Raw genomic sequence first — 6,404 nt, forward strand, 5'->3', positions numbered from 1 at the left:
TTTAATTTTTTTGCCCACTGTGGGAGTTACACCACCCTTCGACATATGAGCAATCTGGCCCTTTATTTATGACACAGGCGCACGCTTGGCGCTACTTTGTTGATGCACATGCGGCTACAGCGCACACAAGTCACAAATACAGAAAAATATTTTTTTATTTTTTTTTGGAGCGCACTTTGGGGGTTACACCACCCTTCAACAGATGAGCCAGCTGGCCCTTTACTTATGACACAGGCGCACGCTTGGCGCTATTTTGTTGATGCAGGGTGCGGCTACAGCGCACACAAACAGAAAAATATATATTTTTTGCACTTGGGGGTAACACCTCTGATGGACAGAGCACCCCCTGGACAACACTACAGCACCCCTTTAGGACTACAGCCTTTATGGGACACTGCACAACTCAGCCCAGCCAGCCCCTATGGACTTTGAAGTGGACACAGCCCCTATGGACAACAGACTGCACAACACAGCCCAGCCAGCCCCTATGGACTTTGGAGTGGACACAGCCCCTATGGACAACAGACTGCACAACACAGCCCAGCCAGCCCCTATGGACTTTGGAGTGGACACAGCCCCTATGGACGACAACAGCAGCACAACTCCAACCCTACCTCTTCACTGTCTACAGCCAGAGTGAAAAATGGCGCAGACGCGGGGACCTTTTAAGGAATCCAAAACCCGCAAGAATCCGACAGCGGGATGATGACGTTTTGCCTCGATTTCAGATCCGAGTCAGGCGGGAAAACTCGAACCTGACTCGGATCCGGCACGGATCGGGGGGGCTCAGATTTCAGAAATCCGAACCCGCTCATCTCTAATTTCAGGGGGGTTTTTTCTTAATTTTTTAAAATGAAAGCTGCATTAACCCTTTGTTTATTTTAAAATGTGTCATTTCTTGTTTTTTGTAAAAAAAAATTCCACCCCTTAAAAAGGAACAACTAAAGACCAGTAAACAAAAAAATAAAAAATCACACGTTGCGACATGAAAATAAACAGGCATATGGTAAGGCACCTGGAAATGTGGCATGAGTGGCGATGGGAAATATGGGAAAGAGGGCATAGTAAATATCCCAAAGAACATCAATGATTTCTAATAGTCAGCCATCTTCATGTAAACAGTCAATCAAAACTGTTTGTGTTAGAGAAGTGGAGTTTACATAATATACTTTTTAAGCAAATTCAAAACAGATACCTCCATGATTTATAGGATAATCAAACACAACTGCAAGTGTGTGTGAAAGGACCGATCTTCATTGTGCAAGTCCCTTCCTAATCCTTCAAAAGACTCAGGTATATGTGCAAGATCATCATCATCTATATTTGCTGCAATCATTAAACTGTTATTCCTTTGATACGCACATGTGTACGCACTTACCTGTACGCATAGGCCCATGCAAACAAATGCAAACGCATCTGGTGAGACACCTGCCCATGTGTTGAGTGGAATGTGACATAGAGGGTCCTGTAGACAGTCAAAAATATATACAAATTTTTTTTATGAATCGGTCATTTTAATGTAGACAACCACTCAGAAAGTACCAGAGTCATTATAAAGTATGTGCAATGTAATAATTGCCATCATGAGAGCTGCATGTTTCATCCGGCGCGAGTTGCGCATCCTCACAGAAGTGATGGACAGCAGGTTAGCGCATGCGGTACGCTTTGTGTGGAACCGCACAAAGGTCCTGGCCTACCGCGAGGTGCGCATTGGATCCTGCAGGACAGTAGTCCAACTAGAGATTCGATGGTCAGATCTCCGGCACCGCCAGCTGAACCTCCTGGCTCGCTTGTGGGCTGTCAACACGCGCAGTAAGCATGCATAGCTATGTGTGTGCATGTTAGTGTAGTTTGTGTATGCATGTTCCAGTGCTGTTTTACGCTCGCTTCTCACGGGCGTACTTCTCAATGCTGCTGTATGCACATATATTTGGATTGTATTGTATGTTAGTTCGGTGACTCCATTTTGTATCTTCTGTGGCCATTTTAATTGTCTTACAAGTGCTGTACTGTTTAGTCCAACTGCATTTTGGTTGATATAACATTACTGGCAGCTAGAATGTGCGTGTGTTTTTATATATATGTCCAGGAATGATGATGTTTGTCCTTGTAAGATGACGTTTAGCCTCTTTCTGAGTTCCGTTTTTTTTGAGGGAAAAATCCGAACTCAACGTGCAAGCTCGAACCTATCCGAGCCTGCACATCCCTAATATATATATATATATATATATATATATATAAATTCCACGACTGGCTGCCGGCACTCCTATATAATTCTGCAAAAGGCCCTGGTGCTCCCTTCAAAATGACAACATCACTCCAGGTAGGAAAAGGCACTCAGAGACGTTTAATGCATAAAAAGTGGATGTATTCATGCCTGAATACATCCACTTTTTATGAATTGAACATCTCTGAGTGCCTATTCCTACCTGGAGTCTTATATATATATATATATATATATATATATTCTACACATCCAGATATAAATTAAACACATATCTGCTGTTGCAAGCAACTAATAGGGGAAAGCAACATATATTGGTTATTTTTGATTTGGGGCAGTAGACTATAATATAGTTAATTACCCAGATCAAAGGTAGGATTAGCATTTCTTGTGTGTGCACAACAAGCAATCATTACTAATACCACTTTTATACCGGGTCCGAAACATGGGGTTCCAATCCGGATCAGACCCAGAATATTCCTGAGTTGGCTCCGTTCACACCGGAGCTGGGTCTGCAGAGACCCGGCTTTTCCGGACAGCAGGTTAGGGCATGCGGTAACCTTTGTGTGGAACCGCACAAAGGTCCTGGCCTACCGCAAGGTGCGCATTGGATCCTGCAGGACAGTAGTACAACTAGAGAGTTGTCCATTGAAGTGGACGATTGAAGATGACGTTATCTCCAAGTGCCACTGAAGCCGGCCAATCAGCAGGCATGCAGCACGATCCAGGTCACCGTGACCTGGATCGCGATGTTTACACTGCAGGGTTTCACGGGTTATTCCCGTGTTAAACCCTGCAAGTTACCTGGGTTGAATTGCCGGAGGGGAACATAATTCCCCTACAAGCCCAAAAATGCTGATCTCTGCATGTGCAGAGATGAGCTGCAACAATGGGGACTGATGGTCAGACCCCTACTCCACACCGCTGCGCTCCACAATAAGGGGTTGGTGCTAGGCCATGGGGAGGGGGGTAATGGTGGTGGTGGTGGGGGTAATCTGGGGAGAAGGGGTGGGTTATGCTGCCTCATAAAAAAAAATGTGACTTGGGAGAATATATATATATATATATATATAAAAAAAAAAAATATATATATATATAGTGACACATGGGTATGGGGAACTAAACTGGGGGCCTATTGATACTGGTAGTTAGGGTGGGGGCTCATTAATTGGGATCTATTACCACTAGGGGGGGTGGAGGTTGATAATGCAGGGGATCTTTTGTCACCGGGCGAGGCTATTCTGATGGGGAATGGGAAGTGATATTACGATGGGGGCTTATGGACACGGGGGTCAGGAGGTGCAAAACACCCCCTAGGTATATTTTATTTAACTAAAATATTGAAATATATTTTTTAAAATACTCTTTACATTTTATTAATAAACAAACCCAACAATTTTTGAGCAGTTTTGATGATAAAAATTGTCAGTTACTAAATTACAGGAATGCTCAGTTTTTTCAATGTCATATATTGCTATGATATGTAATAAAACTTTATGCAAAAACAGAAATGATGCACTGTTTAATGTAAAGGTTCAAATAATATTCCCACTCGTTACAGTTCAGACAGGCATATATTGTCCCATTAAACACACCTGCTAAAATAACAATAACTCTGTGACCAACCTGTAAAAACAAGGGTGGAGCTACTTGAATTTTGTAAGCCAAGTTACCCAGACCAGCCTGAAAGAACTGCATTGTTTGACCATAAAATGTAATGAGGAAATCAAATCTGAAGATAAATAACACAATGAAATAAGCATTCTATAGTTTCATGGTAAGATGTTAAGGGCTGTATTTGTTTAAATATCTTCGTTCTCATTCTACCACACCTTAGTTATTTTCCCAAATATATTAGTTTAAATAACTGATTGCATTTCCCAGAAAACTACAAAATTATAACAGTGCCTGAAAGACTCAAAACAACAGAAACTAGGATTAGAAAAATATTGGCAATAATTCAGTATTTGTTCTAATTAGATTATATGGCTCACAGCTTGTTCTCTGGAAGGGAATGGGTATAAAATACCGGTGCTGTTTAGCCGCCAGTTCAAATCCCGACTCCAGAAGTCTGACAGAACAAGATCCCAACCAGGCTGGTAAGTACCCAATCCTCCTTTAATGGTGCCTAACCCTAAGACTCCCGGGGTGGTGCCTAACCCCAGGGCTGCCTAAATCTAAACCTTCCTTCCCACACCCTAAACCTAACCCTCCTGTGGGGGTCTAACCCAAACCTCCCCCAGTGGTGCCTAACCCTAACCCCCCTCTTACTAGCCTAACCCAAACCCTCCCTGGGGTGTGCCTAACCCTGTCCCCCCAGGGGTCCCTAAACACAACCCCCCCCTCCCAGCGGCTAAGTGCTAAGACACCCATACTCACCTCGATCGGTCCGGTGTCGAGACTAAGGCAACGGTATTTTGACGCCTATCTCAAGTCCCCCGTCGCTCTTACGTTGTCGGGATATAGACCGGTGGCATGTAGTCCACTGGTCTATTAACTACATTCCTCTGGAAGTACTTGAATTGAATACAATGTTATTTAGTATACTGCACCATTGCTGATGCATGTTAACTTCTGTGAACTGATAAGGTTTAAATAAACATGACAGGTTTGAAGGGATGTAGTCAGGAAGCTGGCGGTCAAAATGCCAACCGCCGGCTTCCTGACAGTGAAAGCCCGGCATGGGACTAATGATAGGCGTCTACATAACGATGCCTATCATTAGCTGCACGACGAAATCCGGAAACCCGGCATACCAAACGTAGGTAAGCTGGGTGTCGGGAGTTGGTAGCCGTGGGGGGAGGGTGGTTAGGGACTCCCGGGTGGACTTAGGGCTAGGCACCCCCCCTGGGAGGGTTAGGCTAGGGGAAGGGGGGGTTGGCATCAGGCCCCCTGGGGGGAGGCTAGGTTTAGGTACCCCCCTGGAGGGTTACGTTTAGGGTGTGGGGAGGAGGGGTTAGGTTTAGGCACCCCTGGGGGAAGGTTAGGTTTATGCACTTGGGGGGAGGTTAGGGTTAGGCACCACTAAGGGAGGGTTAGGGGGGGGGAGAGGTAGGGATAGGGTTAATACTTACCCTGTCGGAATCTCCATCTGCCGGCCTTCCGGCGTTGGTATTTCATCCGCTGGGCTTAGGTCCGGCGGTATAACATACCGATTCTGTTTGAACATACAAATATTTCAATTTACTTTATATGTGTCTGTCACTGTCGTGATTATGGCATAGTCTGGAGTTCATAAAGTAACATACACATATAACTTATTCCCAATGATATAAGTGGTTTTATCTTGTGAAGTCACTTTATGTACTTGAAGGGTTAAGTACTGTATTAAGTAGCTGAAAACAATTTAAAAAAACTTTCCATGGACACTTTACTGCATGACAGATACATCTAGAAAAATATTGTGCTACACATCCCTACAACAATGTTTCCAGATTCCTGAGAAATACCATCATGAATTTAGATTAGGTAAGTAGGCATTAACCATCACAATATATTATAAATAACTACAATATAGTAAACAATGGATGCATTTCATGGGTGTCATGCAGGGATTCTCATCTAAAAAGCTTATGGCAACAGAGGAGATAGTAAACAGAAAGCTCGCACAAAGAATTTATTTGAAAAGTGAGTGACAGGTATTCAGCATTTGGGGGAGGTAACGGGGGGTGGCTAAGCAAACGCAAGATGTCTGACCGTTTAAATGCTGCTGCATAGGCGTACATAAATTAGCTGTTGCAATCTCCTTTGCAGCATGAGAGAACTCTGGCCGTGATTCAGAGCTGGACTCTCTGACAGAGCACTCGCTCTGAATCAGGGCCGTTCTTCTTCTTTTGTAGAGCGGCCTCCTGACCACTCGTATAGCTGTGGGTGACCACCCACAGCTAAAGCGAGCGGCCAGGAAGATGGTCGCGATGGTCTTGTGGTAGGGTCTCATTGCGGCAAGCCCTGGAGTGCTTTTGGCTCTATCAGAGCCAAGAGCACTCCCACTGACATCACTTGTGATGTCAGTGGGGCCAGCCCCAGACGGTAGGCGTTCCCATGGGAACGCCTCTGTCTGACCAGCCACGCCCCTGGCACGCCCACCAAAGGGGGCGTGCTGTCACTCACTATCGACAGCATGCCCCCTTTGTAGCGAGACTCATAGCGACGGCCTGCCCATCTCTATCCGGGTCTCGCG

The sequence above is a fragment of the Taudactylus pleione genome, unplaced genomic scaffold (genome assembly GCF_031769625.1).
Source record: "Taudactylus pleione unplaced genomic scaffold, aTauple2 ptg000265l, whole genome shotgun sequence".
Taxonomy (NCBI): Eukaryota; Metazoa; Chordata; class Amphibia; order Anura; family Myobatrachidae; genus Taudactylus; species Taudactylus pleione.